General features: G+C 44.1%; 1 pseudogene; it reads right to left on the reverse strand.

The window, feature by feature from the left end:
• Positions 1–6: 6 nt before the first annotated feature.
• On the reverse strand, positions 7–8,006 carry LOC123736097 (5,6-dihydroxyindole-2-carboxylic acid oxidase-like; annotated as a pseudogene).
• Positions 8,007–8,252: the final 246 nt, after the last annotated feature.

Consider the following 8,252-nt stretch of genomic DNA (forward strand, 5'->3'; position numbering starts at 1 on the left):
GCAGACCTGGCTCCTAGGAGGTCGTCCAGTACACACGTCACAATCATGCCGCCGATGGTAAAGTTCCAGTAGGGGAGGGCAAAGGTGGCATCGCCCAACATGTCCTGGAGAGGATGGAGAGATGGTGAGATGAAGGGATGGAGGGATGGGGAAATGGAGAGATGGATGGATGGATGGGGAGATGGAGAGATGGATGGATGGATGGATGGATGGATGGATGGATGGATGGATGGATGGATGGATGGATGGATGGATGGATGGATGGATGGATGGATGGATGGGGAGATGGAGAGATGGATGGATGGATGGATGGATGGATGGATGGGGAGATGGAGAGATGGATGGATGGATGGATGGATGGATGGATGGATGGATGGATGGATGGATGGATGGATGGATGGATGGATGGAGGGAGGGAGGGAGGGAGGGAGGGAGGGAGGGATGGATGGAGAGATGGATGGATGGAGGGGAAGACAGATGTGGTAAGGATCAATATTACAGTTTATAACCCTGCTTGGCTGAATACTTGATTCTGATTGGTGGAGAGTGTTTGACAAATGTTTGAATAATGGCAATATTGTGAACACACACACACACACACACACACACACACACACACACACACACACACACACACACACACACACACACACACACACACACATACACACACCGCATTCCGCCTTCTCTCACTCACCTGCATACTCTCTCCAACTGGAGGTGGAACCTGTGCCAGGTGACGAATCCCGGTCCTTCGTGAGAGAAGTCCACACCCCCAAAGCTAGCCTGCCCCGCCCCATGTAGGTCTTGCTGACAGAGTAGTAGTGTGTCCACACAAAGTAGTTATAGATGGTGATGTTGTCAAACTGAGGGGTGTTACCGTCCGGACCATACACTTCCTGGTAACTGTAGAGAGATGAGGAGTTATCAATGACAATGTGCCAAAGTGGAGTTTAATGCACAACCAAGCTCCCATCCAATTCTCTAACCTTAGCCTCCAATTTCTCTAACTCTAACCTCTAGCATCCAATTCTCTAACCTCTAGCCTCCAATTCTCTAACTCTAACCTCTAGCCTCCAAATCTCTAACTCTAACCTTTAGCCTCCAATTCTCTAACTCTAGCCTCCAATTCTCTAACTCTAGCCTCCAATTCTCTAACCTCTAGCCTCCAATTCTCTAACTCTAACTTCTAGCCTCCATCTCTAACTCTAGGCTCCAATTCTCTAACTCTAACCTCTAGCCTCCAATTCTGTAACTCTAGCCTCCAATTCTCTAACTAGCCTCCAATTCTCTAACCTATAGCATCCAATCCTCTAATCTCTAGCCTCCAATTCTATAACTATCCTCCAATTCTCTAACCTCTAGCATCCAATTCTCTAACCTCTAGCCTCCAATTCTATAACTATCCTCCAATTCTCTAACCTCTAGCCTCCAATTCTCTTACCTCTAGCATCCAATTCTATAACTAGCATCCAATTCTATAACTATCCTCCAATTCTATAACTAGCCTCCAATTCTCTTACCTCTAGCATCCAATTATATAACTATCCTCCAATTCTCTAACCTCTAGCATCCAATTCTCTAACTCTAGCCTCCAAAACTCTAACCTCTAGCCTCCAGTTCTCTTTCCTCTAGCATCCAATTCTATAACTATCCTCCAATTCTCTAACCTCTAGCATCCAATTCTCTAACCTCTACCCTCCAGGACTTTAATCTTTAGCCTCCAAACTCTAACCTATAGGCTCCAATTCTCTATCCCCTAGCCTCCAAATCTCTTACCTCTAGCCTCCAATTCTCCTCTTACCTCTAGCCTCCAGTTCTCTTACCTCAGCATCCAATTCTATAACTATCCTCCAATTCTCTCTAACCTCTAGCATCCAATTCTCTAACTCTAGCCTCCAAAACTCCCCTAACCTCTAGCCTCCAGTTCTCTTACCTCCAGCATCCAATTCTATAACTATCCTCCAATTCTATAATCTCTATCCTCCAATTCTCTAACCTCTACCCTCCAGGCCTCTAACCTCTAGCCTCCAAATCTGTAACCTCTATCCTCCAATTCTCTATCCCCTAGCCTCCAATTCTCTTTCCCTCTAGCCTCCAAAACTCTAACCTATAGCCTCCAATTCTCTTACCTTTAGCATCCAATTCTCTAACTTCTAGCCTCCCAATTACTAATCTCTAGCCTCCAATTATCTAACGAATGAGATTATATTTGATTTAAACAGATGAGTGGTAATGAAGTATCAATTATTTGGTTCCGATGCACAATCGATCTCTGGTCATTAAGAGGAGATCACAGCACCGTCAAACTGGTTACCGTGCGTGTACAGACGACCAGGTCAGGGTGGACGGTCCTCTTGGCCCTGGTCCAGAGAGTTCACAAACGCCTGCTTCTCTGCTGAACTCATCTGCATCACATTCCTCCTGACTGGAGAGAGGGAGGTAAGCAGGGAGGATGGAGGGGAAGCATGGGGGAGGGAGGAGAAAGGAAGGGAGACGAGAGGGAGAGTGAAAGGGGGAAGGGAAGAGGGAGGGAAATAAAGGAGGGAGAGAGAGCGATGCATCAAATATTGTAACGTTAGAAACTGTACATGGTCCCTGATAAAGAAATACATGGATGTATGAAGAAAACCTAGAATAAATATATTATTATCATTTTGTTTTTAAAGGAAGTAGGAATGAGAGTAAAGAAAGAGACTATATCCAATCAGATAAATAAATACACCTCCCTCTCTCTTACCCACAGATATCCTCTGATCACAGTTAGGTCCGGTGAGTCCATGTCGGCACCGGACACAGTTATACCCCGCAAAGTTCCCGTTACACTGGCACGTCCGGTTAAAGAACCTTAACGGCCAGCGCTCCCGGTTGTCCCGGCCATCATGTGGGTACTGGGGGCCGTGGCGGTGGCTGTCGGCAGCTACGGATACACACTGACCCCTCCCTGTGGCAGAACCACACTCGTCATCCACGGCTCCAGTGGGAGAGGGGCGCACTGGCCGCTCCGCAGCCCCGCTGAGGTGACACATTCTCTGGGAAACTGGGCCAGGGTCCACGGGGTCAGGACCACCACCACCAGGAGACCCAGCCAACACATACTGGAGATGGAGGAGAGAGAAAGAGGGAGTCTTTATTCGTTTTGAAAGAAAGATCATCTTTATTCATTTGTGTGTGTGTAATGTTAACTGTCAATTTGTGACTGTTGATTTAACTTGTTTTGACAATGTAAACATGTTTTCAATGCCAATAAAGGTCCTTTGAATTTAAATTGAATTGAGAGAGAGAGAGGAAGTGACACAGCAGAGCAGAGAGGGAGCAAGAGAGAGAGAGCGAGAGAGAGAGAGAGAGAGAGAGAGAGAGAGAGATCATTACAACACTGTATATAGACATAATATGACATTTGAAACTTCTATGAGTGTAATGTTTACTCTAGATTTGTATTGTTTATTTCACTTTTGTTTATTATATTCTTCACTTTCTTTGGCAATGTTAACATATGTTTCCATTGCCAATAAAGCCCTTGAATTGAATTGAGAGAGAGAGGAAGTGAGAGAGAGAGAGACAGAGGAGTGCGTCAACAGCAACCTTGGGAAAATCCTCTGCATTATCATTAACAGCAGACTCGTACATTTCTTCAGTGAAAACAATGTACTGAGCAAATGTCAAATTGGCTTTTTAACCAAATTATTGTATGACAGACCACGTATTCACCCTGCATACACTAATTGACAAACAAACAAACCAAAACAAAGGCAAAGTCTTGTCATGCTTTGTTGATTTCAAAAAGGACTTCGACTCAATTTGGCATGAGGTTCTGCTATACAAATTGATGGAAAGTTGCGTTGGTGGAAAAACATATGCCATTATAAAATCCATGTACACAAACAAGTGTGCGGTTAAAATAGGCGAAAAACACACACATTTCTTCCCACAGGGCCGTGGGGTGAGACACGTGAGATGAGAGATGCAGCTTAAACCCCACCATCTTCAACATATATATCAATGAATTGACGAGGGCACTAGAACAGTCTGCAGCACCCAGCCTCACCCTACTAGAATCTGAAGTCAAATGTCTACTGTTTGCTGATAATCTGGTGCTTCTGTCCCCAACCAAGGAGGGCCAACAGCAGCACCTAGATCTTCTGCACAGATTCTGACAGACCTGGGCCCTGACAGTACATCTCAGTAAGACCAAAATAATGGTGTTCCAAGAAAGGTCCAGTTGCCAGGACCACAAATACAAATTCCATCTGGATACCGTTGCCCTGGAGCACACAAAAAAACTATACATACCTCGGCCTAAACATCAGCGCCACAGGTAACTTCCACAAAGCTGTGAACGATCTGAGAGACAAGGCAAGAAGTGCCTTCTATGCCATCAAAAGGAACAGAAAATTTGACATACCAATTAGGATCTGGCTAAAACTACTTGAATCAGTTATAGAACCCATTGGCCTTTATGGTTGTGAGGTCTGGGCTCCGCTCACCAACCAAGAACTCACAAAATGGGACAAACACCAAATTGAGACTCTGCATGCAGAATTCTGCAAAACTATCCTCCGTGTACAACGTAGAACACCATATAATGCATGCAGAGCAGAATTAGGCCGATACCCGCTAATTATCAAAATCCAGAAAAGAGCAGCTAAATTCTACAACCACCTAAAAGGAAGTGATTCTCAAACCTTCCATAACAAAGCCATCACCTACAGAGAGATGAACCTGGAGAAGAGTCCCCTAAACAAGCTGGTCCTGGGGCTCTGTTCACAAACACACCCCACAGAGCCCCAGGACAGCAACACAATTAAACCCAACCAAATCATGAGAAAACAAAAGATAATTACTTGACACATTGGAAAGAATACCTGACCACTGTGACTGACCCAAACTTAAGGAAAGCTTTGACTATGTACAGAGTCAGTGAGCACAGCCTTGCTATTGAGAAAGGCTGCTGTAGGCAGACCTGGCTCTCAAGAGAGGACAAGCTATGTGTACACTGCCCACAAAATGAGGTGAAAACTGAGCTGCACTTCCTAACCTCCTGCCAAATGTATGACCATATTAGAGACACATATTTCCCTCAGATTACACAGATCCACAAAGAATTCAAAAACAAACTCAATTTTGATAAACTCCCATATCTACTGGATATGGAGTTTATCAACTCCCATATCCAGCAGCAAGATTTGTGACCTGTTGCCACAAGAAAAGGGCAACCAGTGAAGAACATAATATGTACATAATATGTCATTTGTAATGTCTTTATTCTTTTTAAACTTCTGTGAGTGTAATGTTTACTATTAATTTTGTTTATTTCACTTTTGTTTATTATCTACTTCACTTGCTTTGGCAATGTTAACATATGTTTCCCATGGCAATAAAGTCCCTTGAATTGAATTGAGAGAGAGAGATGTAGTTGAGAGTTGAAACAAAGGCTGGTCCATTTTTACGTGCCCAGCCCAGCTCAGCCTAGACTCCACACTCATCAGATATCAGATTACACAAAGGATCAGAGATGTTTTCTTCTACAGATGTTTACCAGCTCCAGCAAATCTCTTTTATCTCTGAAATCAACCATTCCCTTTGTTATAATTCCCTTTATGATTCCCAATGATTCCCTTTCCCTCCGAATAACTTATCGAGCCAAAGAAAACAAACAAGTTCTACTTTCTAAACAAATATCAAAAGTGTTTTAGGATTTGCAAGGACCCTGTTTACATGGCCCCCAAAAAACAATCACATAAAATCCCTCCTTGATCACGTAAAAAAGCAACAAGATAACAGAGAGGATTAGACAGATTGACAGATGTTTCTTGATTCTGTGGGTGGTGGTGCTACACACAAATCTCTCCTCCAACTAAGAGCGGCAAATCGTATGTGAGCTTGGTTCTGCAACTGTTTATCACGAGTGGCACAGCGGTCTAAGGCACTGCATCTCAGTGCTACAGGCGTCACTACAGACATCCTGGTTCAAATCCAGGCTGTATCACAGCGGTCTAAGGCACTGCATCTCAGTGCTACAGGTGTCACTACAGACATCCTGGTTCAAATCCAGTCTGTATCACTGCGGTCTAAGGCACTGCATCTCAGTGCTAGAAGTGTCGCTACAGACCCTCTGGTTCGAATCCAGGCTATATCATAGTCCCATAGGGAGGCGCACAATTGGCCCAGCATCGTCATTGTAAATAAGAATTTATTCTTGACTGACTTGCCTGGTTAAATAAAAGTTTTTTTTAAATCCCACCGCCTGTAAGATTGTCAGTCTCCATTCTCTCAGTGATGTTTCACAGAATGGAAACAATGTCCAGTGTTCTGATGAAGGACTATCTCCAAAGCACTTCCCCCATAAACTCAATCCACTCAATCCACTGTCTTTGTAGCCTACTATAAATAAACCAGTGACCTGTTGTTCTCCCATATAATACCAGACAATGAAGCAATAAATAACCAATTTAAATGTCTATAGACCAAGAAATTAATATATAATAGTAATTCAATTATGATTCCATATTAAACCTGGTGCTGTATCCTACCTGTTTTTACATATACATAAGAAACAAATATACAGATAATACAAAACCAATGATGATAAATCAGTAAATGACTTGAATAGATGAATGAATTTACAGCTAACCTGTTGCTGTTTCCTACCTGTTACTGTATCCTACCTGTTACTGTCTCCTACCTGTTACTGTTTCCTACCAGTTACTGTTTCCTACCTGTTACTGTATCCTACCTGTTACTGTATCCTACCTGTTACTGTCTCCTACCTGTTACTGTTTCCTACCAGTTACTGTTTCCTACCTGTTACTGTTTCCTACCAGTTACTGTCTACTACCAGTTACTGTTTCCTACCTGTTACTGTTTCCTACCTGTTACTGTTTCCTACCTGTTACTGTTTCCTACCTGTTACTGTTTCCTACCTGTTGCTGTTTCCTACATGTTACTGTTTCCTACCTGTTACTGTTTCCTACCTGTTACTGTTTCCTACCTGTTACTGTTTCCTACCTGTTGCTGTTTCCTACATGTTACTGTTTCCTACCTGTTACTGTTTCCTACGTGTTACTGTTTCCTACCTGGTGCTGTTTCCTACATGTTACTGTTTCCTACCTGTTACTGTATCCTACCTGTTACTGTTTCCTACCTGTTACTGTTTCCTACCTGTTACTGTTTCCTACCTGTTACTGTTTCCTACATGTTACTGTTTCCTACCTGTTACTGTTTCCTACCAGTTACTGTTTCCTACCTGTTACAGTTTCCGACCCGAAGCTGTTTCCTACCTGTTACTGTTTCCTACCTGTTACTGTTTCCTACCCGTTTGCTGTTTCCTACATGTTACTGTTTCCTACCTGTTACTGTTTCCTACGTGTTACTGTTTCCTACCTGTTACTGTTTCCTACATGCTACTGTCTCCTACCCGAAGATGTTTCCTACCTGGTGCTGTTTCCTACCTGGTGCTGTTTCCTACCTGGTGCTGTTTCCTACCTGGTGCTGTTTCCTACCTGGTGCTGTTTCCTACCTGGTGCTGTTTCCTACCTGGTGCTGTTTCCTACCTGGTGCTGTTTCCTACATGTTGCTGTTTCCTACCTGGTGCTGTTTCCTACCTGGTGCTGTTTCCTACCTGGTGCTGTTTCCTACCTGGTGCTGTTTCCTACCTGGTGCTGTTTCCTACCTGGTGCTGTTTCCTACCTGGTGCTGTTTCCTACCTGGTGCTGTTTCCTACCTGGCGCTGTTTCCTACCTGGTGCTGTTTCCTACCTGGTGCTGTTTCCTACCTGGCGCTGTTTCCTACCTGGTGCTGTTTCCTACCTGGTGCTGTTTCCTACCTGGTGCTGTTTCCTACCTGGCGCTGTTTCCTACATGTTGCTGTTTCCTACCCGAAGATGTTTCCTACCTGTGGTAGTGCACGCTGTTCCTCTGTCTCAGTCCAACTGATCACCCCCTAGGGACGGCCCATTGACCTCTTCTCTCTCATATAGCCTACTGCACACACACATTAACACACACACTCTGCCGCATGACTAGGCCTTTCCTCCCTGAGCCTCACACACACACATCTCTCCTCGTGATTCAACCCAACCCAGCGGAGGCCAATCTGGGAGTTCACTCACGTACAAAACAAGATCCTACTACCATGGAACCCACACACCCCCTGAGGAAACACCACAGGACAGCCATACCTTTAACATGATTTTATTGTGTACACGTCAAACAATAAAATGGCCATCAGAAGGTTGTAGTGTGGTATTGTGG

Source organism: Salmo salar, unplaced genomic scaffold, assembly GCF_905237065.1.
Source record: "Salmo salar unplaced genomic scaffold, Ssal_v3.1, whole genome shotgun sequence".
Classification (NCBI taxonomy): domain Eukaryota; kingdom Metazoa; phylum Chordata; class Actinopteri; order Salmoniformes; family Salmonidae; genus Salmo; species Salmo salar.